The sequence below is a fragment of the Herpailurus yagouaroundi genome, unplaced genomic scaffold (genome assembly GCF_014898765.1).
Source record: "Herpailurus yagouaroundi ecotype Mexico unplaced genomic scaffold, PumYag 77, whole genome shotgun sequence".
Lineage (NCBI taxonomy): Eukaryota > Metazoa > Chordata > Mammalia > Carnivora > Felidae > Herpailurus > Herpailurus yagouaroundi.
The window spans coordinates 74598864-74623714 of record NW_024412388.1 but is presented as its reverse complement, the minus strand read 5'-3'; positions in this window follow the sequence as shown (position 1 = coordinate 74623714).

Sequence of the window (24851 nt, the reverse complement as noted above, 5' to 3'; positions counted from 1 at the left end):
TTTAAGTATGCCTTCTATTTTGTTGCCCATGTATTAGATATGTAACTTATTTTTATATATTGGTTATATATCTACTCATCTTAGTAAATTTTTGTATTAGGTCCAAATATATTTATAGATTACTTTGCATTTTTTACATAGAAAATAATATAATTTTATCCATAAAAAAAAGTAATGTAATTTGAGAATAATGACAGTTCTGTGTGTTCTTTTGCCATTTTAATTTAATTTCATTAAAACATTTAAAAAAAATTATTGTACTGGCTAGATCCTCCAGTAGAATGTTGACCGGAATTGGCAATATCTTTGTCTACTTTGTGATATTAAAGCATATGCTTCTAACTTTCGATAATTAGGAATTGATGTTTATTAGATTTTTCTAAAAAGGAAGTAGTTTGCTATTGCCTTCACTGTTAGTTTGCTTGGATTTTAAATCATAAATGCATGTGGAATTGATCAAATGCCTTTTCTGTATCTACTGAAAAAAATTCATATTGGTTTTTATCTTTTAATCTATTACCGAAGTAATTATACTGATCAAGCTTCTAAACCCAAACCTTCCTTGCATTCCTGGGATAAACTAAACTTGGTCAGAGTGAGTTATTTTTTCTCATAAACTACTGTAAACAGTTTTCTAATAATTTGTTTCAGATTGTCAAACTCATAATTATGACTAGAATTAGACTGTAATTTTCCTTCATTCTTTTACCCGTGTCTGTCTGTTTGTTTGTTTTTAATTTGGTAATGCTAACTTTATAAAATAATAATTGGAGAATAGTCCCTTTTTTCTATTTGGTAAAAAAGTTTAATGTTGGAAAAAACCTGTTCTTTGACTATTTTGCAGAACTTGTCTGCAAAACCACCTGTGAACTCTCTATTTTTCTTTTGTCAGATTTTGCAGTTCAGATTTTTCTTTATATTTATTGTTTATAGTTTTAAATTATTAACATAAAATTATTCAGATTTATCCCTTATATTTTAAATTTCTGTCATTTCTCAGCCCTCCCTTATCATTATTAGTATTGATAAAAGCATTCACTTTTTAAAATCGATCTTGCAGGGGATTTTTGTATTTCATTAGTCTTCCTAAAGAATTAGCATTTGTCTTTATTCATCCTTTATATTATATTATATTATATTATAATTTTCCTTTCACATTAACTTCTGATCTTCATTATGTCTTTCAAATACTTTTGTTGAATTTATTCTATTTTTGTAGCCTAATTCAGGAGTTGGCAAACATTTCTATAAAGGGCTAGATAGCAAATATTTTACACTTTGTGAGCCACACATCCTCTGTTGCAACCATTCAATTCATGCCTCTATGGCACAAAAGCTGCCAGAGACAACATGTACATGATTAGGCACGACTGTGCTCCGATAAAACTTTATTTATAAAAACAGGGGCAAATTTAGCCCTTCATAGTTCATTGAGTCTTAGCCTAACTTCTTGGTTCTCAATATGTGCTCTGTAGACTTCTTAAGGAGTCTTTCAGGAGGTAAGCTCAAAACTATTTTCCTGATGATGAATGTTAGCATATTTGACATCTTCCCTATATTACCTTGAACTGACAGTGCAAAAGCAAAGGTGGATAAAATTACTGGCACCTTATCACAAATCAAGGCAGTGGTGATGATATTCCTTACCAGTACATCCTCACTATAAAAATAAATGCCAATTTTACTTAAGAATGACTTTGATGAAACAGTAAAAATTATTAATTTTATTAAATCTTGATCCTTAATACATGTCTTTTTGGTACTCTGTTGAACTGGAATTTTTACATAAAGCACTTCTGCTGCATTTTAAAATATGATAATTATCTCAAGGAAAAGCACTATGTGATTGTTAGAGTTGCAGGCTCAACTAGCCATTCTCATTATGAAACATCATTTTCACTTTTAAGAACTAGACAAACTATGGGTACTTAGCTTTGAGTATTTAGCAGACATTTTCTCAAAAATGAATGAAATCAGCCTGAAAACAACTGAAAATATTCATTACCAATGTTAGGATTCAAGCTTTCACGTAAAATTAGAATTTAATATTGTATCTGTCATGGTGACCTTGACAGCCTCCCAATACTTCAAGGCTGTTGCAATGAAATCAGTGATTCTATTAGTAAGTGTAGTTTTTCAATTAATATAATGAAATATGTCAACATTCAGAAGATCTCTGTAACTCAGCGTACCAATATTTTCCATATTATCAATACATGTTCTTACAAAGTCACGCATGGGTAAAAGATTCATTCAAAACGCAAGACATACCAACAGATTGTGGCGTAACAGACCATGAAAGATTCATTGATGTGGTTTCAGATTCCACACTGCAACTAACCTTTAAAAGATTACCACTAGTGGAGATTTGGCATAGTATCAAAGAAAAGTTTTCACAATTATATAAAAAGGCTGTTAAAATGCTCTCCTTTTCCCAATACATGTCTGTGTGAGGCCAGATAGTCTTTATATACTTCAGCCAAACTCATACATTATAGCAGATTGAATGCAGAAGCAGGTACAAGAATTTAGCTCTCTTCTGTTAAGTCAGACATTAAAGAGATTTGCAATAATGTAAAACAATTCCATTTTTCCACTACATTTTTTAGTTTGGGAAAATATTTTTATTAAAATATAAAGTTAATATATGATGGATTTATTATTTTTAAATGAATTAATATGTGTCTCAAACATTTAATTTCTAATTCTGTAAATATTGACTGTTATAATCACATATGTAAAAGCCCTTTGGAGTCCTTGATAATTTTTAGGAGTGTTACATGGTCCTGAAACTTGAATGTTTGAGAGTAACTGGTTTAGCTTAATAAATTGGATACATAGCTCATTAGTTTTTCACCTTTTTAAAAAATATAATTATTTTTGATTATAAATAGCCTTTATGATCTGTTTTCAACTGCATCTCCTATGTTTTGATATGTAATGTTACCAGTATAATTCAGTTATAAGTGAATATTACACTGTAATTGTGATGTTTGCTTTGACCCATGAATAATTTAGAAGAGTGGTGTTTTTAATTTCTCCAAAACGTACAGATTTTGATTTATTTTGTTATCGACCTCTAATTTAACTGCCCCTAGTAAGAGAATATGATCTATGGTAATACCGATTTTTTTAAACTTGTTGCGACTCGTTTTATGTCTTAATATATGGTCACGCTTATAAAAATCCCATATGTACTTGAATATAATATGTATTGTCTAGTTTTAAAGTGAGTTTTATAGATGTCTATTTAATCATATTTGTTCATGATAGAGCTCAATTATTCTCTATCTTTACTAATGTTTGTGGACTTGACTTGATCAATGATTGAGGTAGGTGTGTTAAAATCTTCCACTGCAATGGGGGATTTTGTCCACTTCTCCTTTAATTATCAATAATTCCTCTTCATATTTCAAGGCTACTTTACTAGATCAACTCAAGCATGGGATAATTATACATTCTTGGTAAATTAAAATTGTTATTGGGAGTAATCCCCTTACTCCCAAATAATGTTTATTTTTTTTTATCTTAAAGTTGATTTTGTTTGATGCTAATACAGCTAATCCACTTGTATCGTGGTTAGCATTTGCCAACTATTTTTCATGCTTCTAATTTCAGCCTTTCTATATCTTTAAACTTTGATTGTGTCTCTTATAAAATATCAATGGATTTTATTTTTAATCAATGTGACGAACTCTGTCATTTAATTAGCATGTGTAGTCTATTTGTATTAGTGATAAATATGATAATTTTAGATTGTTTCTACCATCTTGCCTTTTTATTCTTATTTCTTGTTTCTTGTAATTGAGAGTTAATTCAATTATTTGTTTAAAAAATTTTTTAATGTTTTTATTTACTTTTGAAGGAGAGAGAGAGACAGAGCATGAGTGGGGGAGGAGCAGAGAGAGAGGGAAACACAGAATTTGAAGGAGGCTCCAGGCTCTATGCTGTCAGCACAGAGTCCAATGCGGGGCTTGAACTCACAAACCGTGACATCGTGACCTGAGCCGAAGTCGGACGCTTAACCGACTGAGCCACCCAGGTGCCCCAATTCGTTTATTTGTTAAATGTTTATTATTTATGTTAATAAATGTCAAATGTTTTATTGTAAATGTATTATTTATGTTAATAAAATGTTAATGTTTATTATTACATTTTTCCTTTTATGGTTTTAAAAGTTATGCATGCTATTTCTATAAATTTTTTTTAATTTTTTAATTTTTTTAATTTTTTAATTTTTTAAATGTTTATTTATTTTTGAGAGAGAGAGAGAGACAGTGCGAGCAGGGGAGGGGCAGAGAGAGACGGGGACACAGAATCTGAAGCAGGCTCCAGGCTCCAGGCTGTCAGCACAGAGCCTGACTCAGGGCTCAAACCCACAAACCGTGAGATCATGACCTGAGCCGAAGACCGATGCTTAACTGACTGAGTAATGCAGGCGCCCCACTATTTCTATAATTTTAAGGTCACTCTTGAAATTTTTACCACGCATATTAACTTAATGAAGTATAAATTTAATAATGTCTTATCCTGAATAATATAAAGATCTTAGGACATTTTTACTGTGACCTTCCCCGTGACTCTCACACTAGCACTGTCCAGTATTTTAATCCTATGTCTTTTGAACTCTAGAAATTAAATCTTATTTTTAAATTAATTTATACAGACAGAAAGCAACTTTTAAAAAGTATCTATGAATTTAATAAGTTGTTGGTTTACCTTTTTATCTTATGATGCCACTATTCCCTTTGGGCTCATTTTTATTCTCCTTGAGCATGTTTTTTTATAAAATCCTTTAGAATAAGGTTAGCTGATGATAAACATGCTTTTGTTTATCCTAAAGCTCTTTATGTCTTCCTCATTTTTTCAAAAGATAATTTGTGAGATGCACAATTCTATGTGTATAGCTATTTTATACTCTCACACACACACACACACACGCATGCACGCACTTTTTACCCACCCCACCCCCTGTTTTATGGTGTTCATTATTGCTGATGCAAAGTCTGCTGTCAGTAAAATTGTCATTGTCATTCCTTTCCAGGTATTTATTTTTTCTCACTTGCTACCATTAAGATTTTTCTTTTTGTTTTTTGATAATCTGCAGATTCACAGTAATATTTCTAAAAAACAGTGGATGTCTGTTAGAACGTCCCATTCTGCCTCCCATTGCTCTTAACCACTCTCGCATATTTTCTATCTTCTTGTCTCTGTGGATGACCCTTTTTTTTATTAAAACAATTTTTTTTAATGTTTACTTATTTTTGAGACAGAGATAGGGCACAAGTAGGGGAGGAGCAGAGAGAGAGGGAGACCCAGAAGCTGAAGCAGGCTCCAGGTCTGAGTTGTCAGCACAGAGCCCAATGTGGGGCTCAAACCCACAAACTGTGAGATCATAACCTGAGCTGAAGTCAAATGCTCAACTGACTGAGCCACCCAGGCACCCCTCTCTGGATGACTTTCTTAATAATTTATCCAGATCTACATTTCTGTTTACTAATTCTTTATCCACTGCTATCTGTTTCTAATTGAAATATTTTTATCCTTAAATTTTGGGATTTAAAAAAATGTTTTTTACCAAAAACTTTCAAGGAATTTTTAAGGACTCTTGGAAGTTTATTCGTTTTTATGCTCTTGTATTGCCTGGAACCTTATATACACTTTTTGTATACTTTTATTTTATATTGTATACCTACCATTTTAATATCTGAAGTCTTGAAGAGTCTCGATCTTTGTTGTTTCAGCTCACAGCCACTCATTGTAACTGGTTTTCCTCTGTGTTTGGAGATTTTTTTTTTAATTGTGGGTTCATATTTAAGTGATCTTTATGTGTGGGAACCACACAGCTCTAAACTGGGGATGCTTTCTTCTAAAAAATGCTTTCATTTGCTTGTGCCAGAAAACTACCAAGCAGAGAGCATTCATTCCCATTTGAAAATCCTGGCTTGATATGAAAATACCAAGTTTTAGCTTTTCCACTGTAGCTATTGGCTTTTTGAGAAGAAAAAAATAGGGAACCACTGGAGTATTTGAGCAAGGAATTGACTTATCTCACTTCAGTTTTAAAAAGATCACTCTTGGGGCGCCTGGGTGGCGCAGTTGGTTAAGCGTCCAACTTCAGCCAGGTCACGATCTCACGGTCTGTGAGTTCGAGCCCCGCGTCAGGCTCTGGGCTGATGGCTCGGAGCCTGGAGCCTGTTTCCGATTCTGTGTCTCCCTCTCTCTCTCTGCCCCTCCCCCGTTCATGCTCTGTCTCTCTCTGTCCCAAAAATAAATAAAAAACGTTGAAAAAAAAATTTAAAAAAATAAAATAAAATAAATAAAATAAAAAGATCACTCTAGCCTCACAACGAAAACAGACCACAGGAGAGATGCCAGAGATGGGGCAAAGGTAAGGGCATGAGGAAGGGAGTGATTATGGAATGTGGCATTTCAGCTAGACTGTGACGGAGGGATACTGAAAAGCTTGTAGGATCAGTGGATCCGAGATCCCAGTAGGGTTAAAGAATTGTTGGAGAAAGGGAGCATGGGGTGGATCAGTAGGTTAAGCATCTGGCTTTGGCTCAGGTCAGGATCTCACAGTTTGTGAGTTCGAGCCCCGCCTGGGGCTCTGTGCTGACAGCTCAGAGCCTGGAGCCTGCTTTGGATCTGTATTCTGTGTCTCCCTCTCTCTCTCTGCCCCTCCCCCACTTGTACTCTGTCTCTCCCAAAAATAAATAAAACATAGAAAGAAAGAAAGAAAGAAAGAAAGAAAGAAAGAAAGAAAGAAAGAAAGAAAGAAAAAGAATTGTTGGAGATGGACCAGCCAGAGTCAGCTGCACAGATAAGAAATGATACTGAATGCCTGGGAATGATATTATCCAGGGGTTTTAGCTACTGTAAGGATAAGGTCTAGACTACCTGTGGGAGTGAGTGGCTGAGGTAGGGTGGAGGTCAAGACCTTTAGGGGAGAGGATGTTAACAGGATCATCTACTTCATATCGAGAGCTCCAAGAATAAAAGCAAGAAGAGAAACTCTTTTCTCTTTGTTGACATGTACAATGAATGAAAGAGGTATGCACTTTTGGAGCAGGAAGAGAAATACTTCATTACAATTTTCTTTTCTAGAGAGACTATAAAAGCAAAGTTCATACACCATTCCTCAGAGTCTCAGGCTCTCTGAGACTTTTCTCTCTCACCTTTTCAATCAGTATCACCATTCCTTAAGGAGGAAAAAGCAAACCATTTGTGTTTCCAATTAAAACAGCAACAACAGCAACAACAACACCATCTCCATTTGGCATAAAAATAATTTCAAATTTTTCTAGGAAATGGAAATTATTCACCTTTTAAAAAAAAATCGATTTTTCTATTTTCTATTATCTTACTCCCAAATGAAGTCTCCACTGTCAAAAAAAAGTCCATTTTACTTCCTAAATTCGAGTCTAAGTATTACTTAGCCAGAGCCTAGTTCTTCTTCCCTAGTAATGCTATTTTGTATCAGGTGGACTTTATTGTTCTTCTTTTGTTTGGTTAATATACTTTATCCCTCTACCAAACACTTGAAGGCTTTTGTCATATTCCACTGCCTAGAGCCCTGTCGTCATCATTCAATACAGGTACACTGACTTCTTAATCTCTTCTTGATGAATTTGTGCTAATAACCATTTGGAATATTCCTGATCCGGAACCAGTCTGTATTTTCCTTTTCCGTATGGTGTTAAGGCGGATTCAAATATGGTAGCCCAGGCCTTTAAAAGACAGAGGTCTCTTTTTCCTCTACTGAGGCCCAGGGACTACAAGGCTGTTTCTAATTGTGTCTGAGGGATTTTCTGCCACCTCACCCAATACACCTATGGTAGGCCTAAGCAAATGATCACCGGCTTGAAGCAATGTATGTTCTTTTAAAACTATATATCACAATTATTCAACAATTACTTCACAAAGCCAACCTCACAATTGACTGTCACCTTTATGTGATTTGGTTCGTTTTCCAAAATCACAAACAAAGGCAAATGGATAAACAAACAAGGATTTACTACTGCCTTGAAACCCAGCCATTAACAAGCTTCGGTTCCCACCTCAAGTCAGATTTTAGTTTGCCAACACTGACTGACATCTGTGACATAGGACTGTGTGGTACATGTTTGCACAGGCATTGTCTCATCAAATCCTCGTACCAACTCTTTGAAGACATTCCGTTTTGATATGTGAAAACTGAGGCTCAGAGAAACTGATAAACTACATAAGGTCACGTAGCTAATAAATGGCAGAGCCGGGCTTTGAACTCAGTTTTTCCAGCTCCAAGTTTTTATCTCACTGTATCATCTGTACCTATTAATTCCTGTTGCTTACTTCATTTTTATTTCAGCCTCTTTAAATAGCCATATCTACATCCTAATTTAATTTGTTCTTTATCTAAAATATGCTATCTATTGTTTTAGCATATGAGACGTAACAATTTTTAGTCATTTATGATATTCTAAATGGCCATAGGTGAGGTTAGTTCAGGCTGTTTGATTTTTTATTTTTATTATTATTTTTTTTAACAAAGTCTATTTATATAACACCCTGCCTACCTGGTGACATAGAATTTTAGAAATTATTTCAGCTGCTTCTCTGTCCCATAGATAAAAACATCAAATAATTTGGGGGCAGGTTTTCATCTTTGTGGCAGGCTTCACTTGAGTGAGCCTCTTTTGTTAAGAAAATGTGGGAAGAGAAGGGTGACGACCTATCACCCTTAGTAAGGCCCATAGTAAAACTCTGTGAGTGGCTTGGGAAAGGTGGTAGCTTCTGGGATTCTATAGCGTAGAGTTCTGGAAATGGAATTCACCAATTTTTATAAGAAGATCAAGGCTGTCTGATTCTCTGAGATTCAAGGTGATGGATAGCTTTCATATTAGACTGTAGATGGTCCATTGACAGGAGAGGTCCCCAAAAGACCCCAGAGAAAACCCTACCAATAGATACAAGGTGCCTGGCTGGTAATTTGAGCTCAACACAACAGCTAAGCGTTGAGTGGGAGAACTGGTTCCAGCACAGCCTGTACCTGTGTGTGGAAGGCCCTCTGGATCCAGCCATCCTGAAACCATGTTAGAATTTGAAGAACAAAAAAGGCTAAGCAAATGACATTGAATTAAAAATGTATTGTTTTGAGTCCCCAGGAAAGGCAAGCATGCCCCACTGCATCCCTGCAAGTGCAGGACCCGTCTTCAACAGCGACATCTTGTGGCTGCAGTGTGGAATAGTTCTGTCATCCTTCCAATGGTACAATCCCTCAGAGTTCCTGGATAATGCACAATCAGGTGGACCTCAAAAATGAAATATTAAGCTTCCTGAAAATAAATGCAAAAATAATTTCAAGAAACTTATTGAAAAATTAAAATTCATTTGCTATTGCACCCTAAGCTTGGAAAGCTGACTTTCAGGCACACACTTGACTATACTCTTGCTGCATTTTCCTACTTTTTTTTTTTTTTTTTTAAGTAATCTTTATTCCAACATGGGGCTTGAAATCATGATCCCAAGATCAAGACTCACATGCTCTATCGACTGAACCAGCCAGGCGCCCCTCTGAGCTACTTCTTAATGACTCTTTTTGTCCCCACTTCTTTCCCGCTCTTTTCCAATTTTTTTCTGCATATGTCTACCAAACTAATCTTCCTAAAACATCAATTTTTCCCCAAGAAGTCTTCAGTAGCTTCTTACTGCCTAAAAAACAGAACCCATAGAGGCACCTGGGTAGCTTGGTTGGTTAAGCATCTGACTTTGGCTCAGGTCATGATCTCACAGTTTGTGAGTTGGCCCCTGCGTGGGGCTCTGTACTGACAGCTCAGAGCCTGGAGCCTGCTTCGGATTCTGTGTCTCCCTGTCTCTCTGCCCCTTCCCTGCTCACACACTGTCTCTCTCTCCTTCGAAAATAAATAAACATCAGAAAAATTTAAGAAACAGAATCCATATACCTCATCCTGCCATTCAAGCACATGCCACAATCTGACCCCCAAGTCCTGAAAGGATGTAGAATAAAAGAAATCTTTATTATCTATTATGTGAGATATTTTATACATGTTCTTCTCATTTAATTTCCCCTTCAATTTTATTTTCCACTACCCTACTTTTAATTGAGATGTGGATGGCAAACAGTAAAGTACACACATCTTAAGTGTACAACTCAGTAAATTTTTACATATGTATCCACCTGAGAAACTGTCATTTAAATCAAGTTACAGAACATGAAACCTTCCTCAGTCGGCTCCCAGATTATACTCCCCCAAGTTTGCACCTATCCTGGCCATTATCACCATACATTGGTTTTGTCTGTTCTGAAATTCAAGTAAATGTAATTGTACAATGTGTACTCTTTTGTGTCCAGCATCCTTCAATGAATATACTTCTTTCATTCAACATAATGAAATACCACTATAGAGTCGTATGTTCTTTCTCAACACACGTACTATTCCATCATGTGAGTATAAACTAACTTACTAATTTATTCTCTAAAATCAATGGACAAATAGTTTCCTCCTTTTTTGGCTCTTATGAATAAAACTGCAATAAATATTCTTGGATATGTCTTTTTGTGAACATAAGCACTTATTTACCTTAGGTATACTACTAGGAGTAGAATTTCTGAGCTAAAGGGTGTATGAGTATTCAGATTCACAGAAACTAACAGGTTTCCAAACTAATTGAAACAATTAATATTCCAACCAGCAAGCAAAGCATAAAAATTCCATTGTTCCACATCTTGTAACACTTGGTATTGTAAGCCCTTTTAATTTTAGCCAGTCTGGTAAGCGTGTATAATAGTGCCTCACTATGACTGAAATTTTTCATTTCTTGCTGATAAAGCCTATTAACCTCCTTTCTTTTTTTAAAATATATTTTTTTAATTTTTAAATGTTTATTTTTGACAGAGAGAGAGCACAAGAGGGGGAGGGACAGAGAGAGAGGGAGACACAGAATCTGAAGCGGGCTCCAGGCTCTAAGCTGTCAGCACAGAGGCCAACGTGGGGGCGAACTCACAAACTGTGAGATCATGACCTGAGCTGAGGTCAGATGCTTAACTGACTGAGGCACCCAGGCGCCCCTGTCCTCCTTTCTATATGCATATTAGCCGTTTGGATATCATTTTTTATGAAGTGCCTGTTCAAGCTTTTTGACCATGTCTTTTATTGCACAATTGCCTTTTCTTATTGTTTTGTGGAAGCTCTTTATGGATTTTGGGTACAAGTTCATTACCAGCTATTTTACATATATTTAAAAATAGATATATACATAAATATAGATATGCTAATATCTTCCCTTAGTCTGTGGCTTGTCTTTTTGCTCTCCTAATGGCAACTTGTGACTGGCAGAAGTAGTTTAATTTATCAATTTATCTTTTATTGTATGCTTAGCATTGTTTGTATCCTGTTTAAGAAATCTTTCCCTCCCCCAGGATCATGAAAATATGACAATATTTTCCCATGTTTTCTTTTTAAAGTTTCATTGTTTTATATTTCACTTTCAGGATTATAATCCATTTTCAATTAATTTCTTATGTTTGGTGAGATATCAGTACCCACCTTTGAATTCTATTCTAGGTAGATTGATAAACTCACTGCTATCTTGCAACTCCTCCTGTTTTTTTAAAAAAAATATTTTTAATGTTTATTATTTATTTTTGAGAGAGAGAGACAGAGCATGAGTAGGGGAGGGGCAGAGAGAGGGGAGACACAGAATCCAAAGCAGGCTTCAGGCTCTGAGCTGTCAGCGTAGAGCCTGACACAGGGCTCGAACCCATGGACCAGGAGATCATGACCTCAGCCTAAGTCAGATGCTTGACTGAGCCACCCAGGTGCCCCCTTGTAACTACTCCTTTAAAAAATAATAATAGCATTGGCTAATTCTGCTTTTCTGCTCCTGCCTGGAATTGTGCGGTCTCCTATATCTGAATCCTCAGCTCTGGTCCCATCTGTGCTCTAGCCTCCTGAGCCTTATTATGTATTGCTTTACACTGTTAGCTACTTTTATGATGTGTTACCTGGCTTGCAACTAGATTGCACACTTCTTGATGGTAAGAATTGCCCATACAGGTTAACCAAGGCCTTTGTACGGTATGCCATGCTGTACACAATGGCTGTTCCACATATATGAGATGGCAGCTGATTAACACGTGTACTTTCTTCTTCAGGACCATCGAGGGGGACCCGCCGAGGACTATCTGCTGCAAAGCCATTTGTGTGAGTGATGCTCCCGTCATGCTGACAAATGTGCCGAATTCAATGAGACGATTTTTAATATCATTAAGATGGTATTGCCAGCCCTTTCCAGGTGTATTTTCCAGTTTTATCTCCATAGCCTTGTAGATATCCATTATATCCTCTCAACATTTCACACCTTTGCTTATTTGTTAACGTTCCTCGGTTTTCATTAATGGCTTGATCGGTGTGCTTTATTTTATCACTAGGGTAGAAAGTACAGGTAACTTTTTTATTTATCTCCTTCAGAATTAAAAGGAAGGGAAAGTATCAAACAGATTCAAAACCTCCACGCTCTTTTTCCCACCCCGTGGGGAGAGAAAAAAAAATCAGTGGTTCTAAGTTCGTCACCTGTCTTCTGTAACAGCTACCTGTGTCTGTCATCTAGATCTGTTGATTTCTAAAGGTGTCAGTGTACCTGTTCAAATTTTTTCCTGTTTTGTGACTTTAACAGAGGTGTCAGTATTCTTAAACTATTTTTTCATGCCCCTCGTTTTAAAAGAGTTTTAAAAACCCAGTATTACCTCATTGATTTGGATTCATATTAGTGGTCTTGTGTGCTTTCCCACACGAGGTACAAATGCCTCTTCTTCAACTTAGCTACTTTATTCAGCTTATTCATTCCAGTTTTTGTCATAATTATCATTTCCTCTTAAAAAAAAGAATAGGTATTATGAGAAATTTCTCTAGGGTTCCCTCCCAATTTCCTCACTGCCATTACAGAGCCTCTGTCCCATCAGTCTTGATCAGGCACGTTGGATATTCTTACTCTTTGCGTTCTTCTTTTCTCAGAGCAATTGTAATCTGCTTTAATTATGGTGGATACTCCAGCAGCCTGCCCTTCTCCTGGGCTTTAGTATTCCCTCCTTCAATACCATACTCACTTGATTTTTTTTTTAATTCCCCCAAATTAGCTCTCTTGAATTCTAATGCCCTGATAGGACTGCTTGCATTCTGGTTATGAGCACGATCCCACCAGATTTCAGAAATGCCGAGGAAGGCAAAGCTTTCTGCATTTCTGCATGCCTCTGACAGCTCTCGTTCATTCCTCAGATCCTCACAGGCCCCGGGCTCTGCCTTTCTCTCTATTTAAATTGCTCGGGTGACCCTGCCCTCAGAGAAGGAGGGAAACATTGTTTTCGATGCCTGGTAAATGACGTGACTTTTGACCCTCTTGTTTTTTTAAAAATCTCTCCAGCGAAAGAGGTTTTAAAAGCAGTAATTTATCTTTAAATATAATTATTGTTTTTTTTAAATTCCATACACTCTACACTCTAGTTTTTACTCAACTCTGCAGCATATCTCTCAGATCCCCCGATTAATTGATTTTAAAAAACCTCTGGCCAATGCTGTCACCTTGCAAGCTTCCTCTCCGCTGTCCACTGGAATTTTCACATGGTGAGAAAGGTGTAGAGGCCGATGGCACATACGTTCTCCAGCTCACCATGCCATTCTCCATTAGTACTTGCAGACATGCATGAGCACACACACACACACACACACACACACACACACATACACACACCAGCGAATAGTTCTTTTTTCCCACAAAAACGTTGGCTTTAATCATCTCAGTACAACAAAACAAGAAATATTTATGCTCATTTTCATGAGGGTAGACGTTTCAGAGACTTCATGTTTATCTCTGAAGAGTAAAGGCTTAGGCTATCTGCCCTTGGGTGAGGGAGACACAGCCAGTTAATGCCATGCTCATGGTAAATTCATAGCTGACTCTCAGTCCCCACCCCTACCCTATAACCACTTTGCCTTCCCGTTTTTATTACTGTCTCCGTTGAAATGCATTCAATTACAGTTAAAGAAAACACAACTCAAATTGATTTAAACAAAAAAAGAGAGATTTATGATTTATAAGTGAAAAGCCCAGAAACATAGCAAATATCCAGTGAGGCTTGATCCACTCAACACTGTCGCCAAGTACTTCTTTCTTTCTTTTTCTCTGTTCTGTCTTCTACAACGTCACTTCATCCTAAAGATGACTCCTACTAAAGTGCTAACATGATATCACCAATCTCCTGAGCCTATGTACTACCTTTTTCTGGTCCAAGAAAAAAAAAAAAAGAAGAAAGAGCACTATTTCAGCATTTCTAGCAAATTCTAATATTCCTCTGATTAGACCAGCTTTGGTTACATGGACCCTCCAAAATCACTAAGATTGACCAAAGGAGTGCATTCATAGGCTTGGCCTGGGTCACATGCTCTAACGCTGGAGCCAGGAATGGAAATGGTTTCCTAAGAAGCACACATTTCACAAAATAGAAATTATAGGGAGGGAGAATGCATTCTGGAGACAACCCAAACAGCTGAACTCTAATACTCCTACCCCAAAAACACATTGAGTTTGCCAAACCTATACTGCAGCCCTGTTGTAATAATGACAATGGGAAAAACTCTTCCTAATGGCTGCTGTCACCTTAAAAAGAGCATATATATATATATATATATATATATATATACACACACACACACACACACACAAACATGAGAAAACACCTCCTGGCTTCTTTTTTAATTTTTTTAAAATGTCAGTACAATTGACACACAATGTTATATTAGTTTCAGGTGTACAACACAGTGATTCAACAACTTCATACATCATGCTGTGCCCGCCACAAATGTAGCTACCACCAGTCACGATACATCCCTATTACAACACCATTGACTATATTACCTATGCTTGTACCTTTCACCCTCATGACTTCTTCATTCCATAAATGGAGATACTCCTGGCATCTAACAGGAAGTTTGGGTACTTGGGCAAATGACTATCTGCTTTTATCTGTCTGAGACTGAAGATTGTTTTAGAGACAAATCCAAGTGATACTACAAGTTGTCCAATTTGTGCTATTTAGTCAGATATAAAAAAAAAATTCTACATCACAAAGAGAGAAAAGATTTCTAAATATTTTACTTAGATTAAGACAGGGTCTATCTACCACAATAAACACAAATGCTGTTAGGCTGCAATGAACAAATATTTTTCTCTGGGATAATAATTTTATTTAAATGCATAACATCCAAAGAGTTAAAAAGCAGGACCCAACTTGTATGGCTTTGCCTTGGATTATCAGTCCTTTGAAAGCCAGTCATAGCAAGGTAGATCCTGGGAGATCCCTGCCAAACAAGAATGAGAAAGCTCAGGTGAGGACAAGGGTGGGAGAGAAGAGCTGTTCCATGGGCCACTCTTTACTCCTCAGTATCATTACTGGGAAAATAGATACAATGTGTAGCCCCAGGGAGTCTATAAATAAGCAATTTTCTTTGCCTTCCTTCCTTCCTTCCTTCCTTCCTTCTTCTTTCCTTTAACTGAAAAAGAGTTTATTCTTTTCCTTTCTGCATCTCTCTTTCTTATCTCAGATGTTTTGAATCCAGTCAGAGGATATGACTAAGGTCCTTCCTAAGCTGAAGGGAGTGGAGGTAAGCTTGGGGACACATTCTAGAGTCAACGAGGTTCAGAGAGTGAAGTGACTACTTGGGTCACTCAAATAGAAAGCTAGCTCTCTAAACTCTGCCCCAGTTGGAAAAGCAGGATCTGTGAGTTCTCATGAAATTACAAGCTTGTTGAAACTGAAAAAAAAACAAAAGTAAAAAAAAAAAAAAAAAAAAAAAAATTTCCGGAGTTTAGCACATAGTTTCTTTAGGACATTAATTTTCCTGAGTGTTTTTAAGAATTGTTCAGAATGTCACTTACATCTTACTGTGTTTTTTCAGTTTGGTATTCATGATTGACTATAAACTTTTCAAGAAGCTTTGCATATTTGCCCAGTATCCAGGAAGAAACTTGGGAAACACTCTTTAATTTCATGACTTCTCCAGAATCTCTTATTGGAAAACATTAATGCTAATGTGTTTCTTCCCAAAAAGCTTATTATGAAGTTTTCCTATATATCAGCTTCTGACCTAGGACAAAATTGAATTAACTAATGTTTTGAGAAGTTACCTGCATTTTTCAAATGTATCCTAATACAGAATTCTTGGTAATCTCTAAGAAATATGTAGACATTTAGCCAAAAGTCTGCCACTCTCTGGTTCTGAATGTCCACAGAAATGTGATATTTACGAATCTGTTTACTTTTCCATCTTGAAATTAAAAATAAAATTTATTTCCTTCTTGGTTCTTTACCATAACTGGATTAGCCAGTAAGTAAATATTTGTTCTGAAGATACTATAATCTATTATTCAGAGTGCAGTGCTTGGAATTTTCATGAGTTCCAAGACAAGTTGTGACCTACCTGCTGCTGGCAATCAGTAGCATATCCTTTATTAGAGAGCTGAGTTTCCAATGAGCTAAGTGTGGTTTTGACATCTTTTGAAGAATCTTGGGCAGATCCTTATAACAGAGGTCTTGACAATACAAAGTTTCCTAGTAAAAGAAAAAAAAAATCAGATACTTCTGAAAAAAGAACCTAGTAGAATTCCTAAGGCATAACTTGAAATAAGTAGCAAGTCAGGTGACCTTGCTGTCAATTAACCTTGACTCTAAGGCCAGAGGTCAGAGCTATTCCTATAGCTAAGTCCTGCAGGTGGGGTTAGGGAGAAAAAGGTGACAATTTGGAGGACAATTTACAAGCCAGATATAATCATCTGAAATGCTGATTCTGTGTCATCCTAAGAATTTATGGCAGCCAGAAGGAAAGCAAATATGTTGTGCTAATTCAAGCAGTTACAGCTTCCGTCCTTGTTACCCTGTGCAGGAAAACTCCTACAGAAGTTGTAAATCTCACCTTTCTGCAAAACTAATGAGATGGTGTCACTATGTGGGGGGAATGACCTGAGGCCCTACGAACAGGAAGCAGCATTAAAAGGGGCCTCCGAAAGTTTTACCCGCAAGCGGAACCAACCAGGACACTGGAACGAGCCCCATGTCCATGAGGTGTCCTTCATCTGTGGAGGTCATACCTGAACCCATAACTGTGAAAAGGAAAGTTAGTAGATTTTTACAGTAGAGGGTTGTGTCATAATTGTGGTAATAGATTTGTTCCTTGAGTCGGGAACAGAGAGCAGTCTCTTTTCCTTTGTCTTTTGTTAATCCTTTTATTCAGCAAATAATCATTGACCGTCTAGCCACTGTACTAGGCTCTATGGAAACAAAATATGAGTAATTACATAATCTCATGGAGTTCACAGGGTGGCAAATAAAGGCGTCATGAGAACAAATAAAACCAAAGCAACGAGGCCAGTCCTAGAAGAGAGAAATGATAGCATCATGACCAGTGGCAGGATCTGCAAAATGGATCATTGGAGTTCAGAATTTAGACTGTGGCCGTGAACCGGAATGATGCTGAGGGCCCCAAAAGTGATTGGCCTGAAGACCGTGACCTCGTGTCTGTTCAACTAACCACAGAGAAAACAATTCAGATGGTGAAGGAAAAGTCTTCAGACACGCATCCCTCTGGCCCCTGGCTTTTCAAGGTGCCTTCCCTGTGGTTGAACTACATTGTTAAAACCACTTGACTAGATGTAAGCTACTTATTTTACATTAAAATTGAACCCCTGGGCTTCCTTGCACATATTCTTAATTAATTAATTTCTTCTTTCATTAAGCAATAGATCATAGATTAGGACTTCAGGATAAGTAGAGAATGAGGCTTCTGGATCAATTATAAATTATCAACTTGGGATACCCAGTTATCGGGTCCGTGTCCTGCAGCTGCCACCCTCCCCCACCCGCCACCAACACACATGGTCTCCAGTGACAACTGTGTCCCTGCCAGACTCAGAGTCATCCCTAAGGAAAGTTTGACTTCTGAGGAAAAGCACTGCAATATTTTCCTTTTAGATAAAAGCAGGTGAAAATTCACTTTAGGGGCAATGTTGAAAGGTAAAAAATTGGGGTGCCTGGGTGGCGCAGTCGGTTAAGCGTCCGACTTCAGCCAGGTCACGATCTCGCGGTCCGTGAGTTCGAGCCCCGCGTCGGGCTCTGGGCTGATGGCTCAGAGCCTGGAGCCTGTTTCCGATTATGTGTCTCCCTCTCTCTCTGCCCATCCCCCGTTCATGCTCTGTCTCTCTCTGTCCCAAAAATAAATAAAAAACGTTGAAAAAAAAAAAAAAAGAAAGGTAAAAAATTGATGTGTGTGGAACTGGAAAGGGTTGTGAAAGCAGGTTAGCCACCATTACTTTAACAAGGATCCGAGTTCGTGGTGCATCGAGGGACCTACACAAATACTGAAGGAATGGAGGTGGCAAATGACAACGGGTTCCATGGGATTGCAGGCGATGCCCTTTTTGGTTACTTATGTTTTACCTGTAACTAGAAGAGGTAAACTCTAAGATAGTGCTTGGGTCACCTCATTTGATATTTTCTATTTTGCACAGATGAAGAAACAGAGGTTGGAAAGAAGATAAAAACATCCTGGGGGCTTTCCTTAAGGCAACACAGCTAGTAGCTGCCAGGGCCAGGATTCAAATTTGGGTCTGGATTATTATTACTTTTTCTGATATTTTTATTATGTCATAGTAATACCTCACTGCATGGGTTCTGTAAGATAAAATGCCTTAATGTTTCAGCACCCTTTTCTGCCTGATATTAATGCATGAGAAATAAAAGGGAATGCATGAGGGAATGGGCTTCAGTGCATGAGGAAGAAAGCATCATTCTAGGTAACTGTGGCGAATAACCAGTTCTCCTCTACGCGGCTCACCGAAAGTGAAACATCCCCACTCCCTAATGGTAAGCTCCTTGGGGGTAATACTGCACTTTGCACATCCCTCAGGCCTCTGTAGGAAGAACTCAGCGAAGAGTGCACACTCATTGATTGTCCACTTGTGGAAGCCATGCTGGTTACACTGTTGTCCTCAAATGTTTTTAATTGTTAATTCTTAAGAAGTCCAACATCTTCTGGAAGCATATTAAATAACCAACATCCTCCGGAAGCATATTGAATATATCAATACTGGGGGCTAGAGAACAAACACAAGGGATCTGGATTCACTTTTGCATACCTTTTCTGGATTAGTCATGACCTTACTCATGCCTTTGAGTTTTCCTGTGGTGTTTAAGTGTCTTACAAAATAGTGATCAGCCTTCCCTTTACTGCAGGGGAGTTCATTGTTGATGGTAGAAGACCCAGCCAAGGGTGACATTAAAAATATTTGTCAACTATTTATTGATATTTACCAATCACATAGGATCAAACTGGAATGGATCACAGCTTTGAACACCCAATGCCACTGTACCAGGGCCTGCCTAGTGAGTATCAGAACTTCCTAGTGAGTATCAGTGAGTATCAGAACTTCCTGAACTTAGATTCAGATCTGTGTTTCCCTCATTTCTATGAAATAAAGATTAATCATGTAGTAAGACACACACACACACACACACACACACACACGTGTGCTCACCAACCTGAACAAATACCTGAATTTTGTCCTTCAAATGAAGCAATCACCTCAGGAGGATAATACAAGTATTTAATGTGCTCTTATTGCTCAAAACACTTTTAAAACCCCTCTTGGAATTGCCTTCAGGGTCAGTTTATGAACCACAAAAGATAATTTACCTCTCTTTTTTACGGTCACACCTCAGTTTTGACAAATTTATAATACCTATCTTTATTACCTTTAATCAGAAATGGCTCCAAATAACTTCTGCCTGTTTCCCCAAATCTACTCAGCTTTCAAAAGACAAAGGTAAGTCCCAATTTGTACACCAATATAATACAGGCCATAGGAGACACTCACAAAGAGTAAAATAATATTTTTTCACGTAAAATTTGGCTGCTTAAAAAATATATATATGTAGCAGAAGTCCCATAAGAAGAGGTACAGTCTTTTATTGCTCAACCTTTGAGTCCATGTGCCTCCCTTGAACTCCCAGCCACAGGAAGCACTCTGTCCCTGGTCCCTCTTACTCAAGTGGCCTTGAGTTGGACCATGTAACTGGACTATCCAAACTCCACCCCTCATTTACAGATCACTAGACTAGGGATGGATGCCTGACTCAAAACAACCAGTCTGCAAGCTAGTCAATACATGTAGCCTGGTTTAAAAGATGAACTGGGCCAATCAGAATTTCCACTTTGAGACATGCATTGAGAAAGGTAACACTAACTGTCCAGCACTACGGAAACTGAAACTGAACAGTCACAATATTACAGGTGCAAGTGGGGGTACTAAGCAGAGAGAGGTCATGACTGCCAAGTATAAATTGAAGTTATGGAGGAAGGAAAATATGGTAAACAGGAGAAACAGGTCGGGAGAGACAAGAGAATGGAGCAGATGGGCTAGGAGAGGCAGATAAGCTTTGGGAGACCACAATGAACACTTCCAGGTTGTCTTCCCACATTGACTCTCTCCTTAGCAACCCCATTTTCATTTGGACAACTATGTGATCTTGAGCATGTGACTCCATCCATGCTATCAGATTAAAACGGTGACCCAGCCTAAGCCAACAAGCTATTAACCAGACACAGTGATTAGTTTAGAGGTAGGAATGTGGTCCAAGCCATCATGGTATATATTAGGACTTCTGTTATAAATGCTAGAAGAGAATCCCTCTCTCTCCTCTCAGCTAAAAATAAGAAAGGAGTATTTCCAAGAGTCACAAGTAACCATTTTGGAATCAAAGTTGGTCAACCTCCGACAAAAGCTGACATCATGGAAAGAATAGCAGCGACACAGAGACAAAAAGTCACTGGGCCTTCAGTGGTATTTTGAAGCTACCGAATCAAGCCTTGTATGAAGCTTAGATCTGTCTTTCTTTTCTTTCTTTCTTTCTTTCTTTCTTTCTTTCTTTCTTTCTTTCTCTTTCTTTCTTTTTCTTCTTTTTTAATTGAAACTACTCAGTCTCCTTTATTGTTTAAGCCTCTTTGATTGGCTTTTTTTTACTTACAAACAAAAGCATATTGACACAGAGGATAGAAACCTGACTCCAGAAACTCCTCAATTCCTAAAATTTCTCTTTAAATTATAGTCTATGTTAATCCCCCAAATAAACCCTTTTTCAAAAGCTGACCTAAGTGAATTTCTGTTTGTTTAACCCCAAGAACCAATCTAGCTGCATAATTGATTAATAAATCATTATAAAAACCCATTTTCTAGAGGGGCATTTTAGATGGGCTCTCTTCTGATATTCCAATGTTTTACATTTCTCATTTTAATCCAGAATCCAATAATCTGAATGTCCTTTATGTTAGTAATTAGCTAATATTTTCATTATTTAAAATAGAATGTCCTATGGATAATGATACTAGACATTTTAAAATGGCAGTTTCCCATGAATTTATTCATTCAGTCCTGAAAGATAAATTATGTTTTTAATGGTAAGTAGCATTTACTCATTAAACAAAATTAAATCAAAATTGTTCAGCACAAAATGATATGAAGTCAAAAGTACAATTGGCTTCCCAGACCCTTCATACCCACCCCCCAAGTATCACTGTAAAGGTAAGTTTGTGTTCCTCTAGACCCATATATTTTAAACTAACCGTGGAAAATGACTGTGCATGTTGTTCACCAACTTGCTTTTTTACACTTGGCAGTATACTGTGGACATCTTTCCATGTCATTCTCATTCATTTTCATGGCTGCATTGTGTCCCATGACTGTACCATAATTTATTTACCTTTTCTCCTCATTAATGAACATTTGGCTTATCTCCAATTTGTTTTCCAATTTTTTTTTTTTTGCAATACAAGTAATGCTACAAGAAGCATCCTTGTACACATTTTCTTATATACTTGTACAAATATTTTTGCTAAATAATTTTTAGAGGGGGTATTGTTGGTTCAAAAATAGGCATTTTTAAAAATTTTGATAGATTCCACCTAATTACCCTCCAAAGAAGTTGTACACTTCCCAGTGGGATATGAGCATGTCCCCTTTGCCACAGTTACACCATCAATATCATCAATGATCAATGTATTCATATACTCTTTACCATTAAATCTCAACCTTAAGCTTCAATTATAAAAGCAACATCTTGAAGTGTTGAGAAAGTCTCATAATATGATATGTTAGCGAAAGAATTTTTTTTCATGAAGTAGGTGTGATGTAATAGTTTTTTAGGGATTTTTGGACAAAATGTTAGGGCCATTAATATAAGAGCAGTTCGGGATACTCAAGGATGCCATGTTAAAAATTAGATAAATAATGTTAAAACAAAGTCTAGCTTTCTAAGAGATACTTGTCATTTTTTCTATACATTGGTGAGGCCCTGGACCCTTCTGCCCATCTGAAACCAAAGGGAACTTATTTTAAACTCTACCTCCTTCTCTTGAAAAGTTTAGGGGTTCTAGTAGAAACAAAAATTCATGTAAGATAATTCTTTCAAAACTAGGTATTGTGATTAATGTAAAAAAAAAAATCAACAACACCAAATGAAATAAATATTTATTGAAAGTGTTTTAGAAGCACAAGGCATTGTGATAGGTGTTCCAAATTGGGAGCATCCTGTAGTTCACCAATTCTTGGGGCAACAATAAAGATTAAAAAGATATCAAAAATATATTTATACCAACTATTTAACTCCAGTACTGTCAGTTTGCAAGTGAAATGACAAATTGTGAATATTCTCACTCTTGAAATCTTTGTAGACTTTCTTCCCCATGCCCAGCTCCCAACAACCAGGGAATCCTGGTATTTGGTGGAGTGTGTGATTTGGAGCCAGAGGCTTATCTAATGTTGTAATTTGATAAGGTAGCCAGAAGCTACAGCACTAACATACCACTGTCTCTCAATACCTACCAAACATGCCCTTCTTAATCGTCTCCTCTGCTAAAAGATTTAAAGCCAATCTTCCTATCCTAAGAATACACTATGTCAGAACATCACCAATTTACTTGTCTTCCTTGATGCCCTGGCTTGAAAGACCCAAATCCTGTCAAATATGGCTGTTTATTGGAGACACCTGGCTGAGGGGGGGTACTATATCACATAAACAAAGGGAGACGGATGCACTGGAGTTTAGAAACCAGAACAAACACTAAACTAGAAACTAAAAGACCCAACTATGGCCTAAAAATCTTGTTGGAAGAACCACCCAGGGAAACCTCTGCTTGCTTTTGACTTTAAAGGCTTGCTCATCTTATCTCTTTTCTCACTGAGAGAATACAACATTTTGCAGAACACGGCATGTTAAGTTTCTGAGCCTGTATGGCATAAACTTAACTTGTATATGCTGGAGGCAACTCCTTGAGATTTTGGTAGAACGTGGCTGTCTTAAACAGAAGCCAAAAGTAATTCCCCTCAAATCCTTTAAAAGACACTGATTGTCTTCTATTTCACATATAGTGAATTTTATAGAGCTGCTAATCAAAAATCTAAATTCTCTATATCATGTGTGAGTTGTAACTTGACATAGATAAATATAAATTAAAATCATCTTAAAGCTCCATTAATAGTTACATTCTAGTTTCTCAAAAAAAATTATGTAAAGGAGAACTGTCCTATTTATTTTTGAATTCTAAATATGTAGTTTCATCTTTCCCTCTTCATAAAAGTACAGAAAAATGTCTAATGGAGAATATGATAGAACAATCCAAGTCACAATGAGACAATCATGGCTTGGCAATATGGAAGGAAAGAAAGAAAGAAAGGATCAGTGCTATAAACTTGTTTTCTTTGAGTCCTGTACCCTTTCTGATGATAGAGATGTAGGAGTGCTGTTGAAACATCATCCTTGAACATCCACTGGGAAAATCTTCCTGGCCACTCCACTCCCTCCGCCCAGGGTCCCAGCCCCTAGCCCACCCACACTCCCCACCCAAGCCCTATCTTCAGTAAACAGTCTGACTTCAATAGAAATAGCAACCGGGTTGTGAGCATCCATACATGAGCCAATGGAGGATGCTTCACTCTGAAACAAAACTTGAGGGTGATGTGAGGGAAAAGAGGGAGATGTGTCCTCCAGGAAGACATAATTTAGATGGAAGTCCATTTGGACCAATGGAACAGTGACGACAAAAGATGGATGAAAACATGTTCCCTTACTCTATTCAATCAGTAAGTCTCAGAATTGTGGAATCTGTTCATATGCTGAGCATCATCACATGCACTACTGAAGAATGTTTATTTCCTAGATGAGCTGTCTTCTTGCTACGCGCTGTATATGACAATGCAGTGAAATCTTGAAATAGGTGAACTTTGAGCCCTTCAAAGAAAATAAGTAAAAATTGGGGCACTTGGGCAGCTCAATCAGTTAAGTGTCCAACTCTGGGTTTCGGCTCAGGTCATGATCTCACAGTTCATAGGTTCCAACCCTGCTTTGGGTGCTGTCGGCACAGAGCCTGCTTGGGATTCTCTGTCTTCCTCTCTCTCTGCCCCCCCCGCCCCCCACTCATGCTCTCTCTTTCTCTCTCAAAATAAATAAATAAACATGCTCTCTCTTTCTCTCTCCAAATAAATAAATTAAAAAATAATTTAAAAAAGAAAATGAGTAAAGTCAAAGTCAATAGAACTATTACTACTGATAAAACACAATTTTCTTGGTTTCATTAAGGCACTTTAATGATATTTTCATCACACAGTTTTTGAAAAATTAAGACTTCCCTCACTTATCTTTTAATCATTTCAGAAATATAAACACTAAACTGTAGTGGATTTTTTTCTAAGCAATTTTTTTAACACACCAGAATTTGAATTTGATACATTTTAGATTTTGTTTGTTGTGG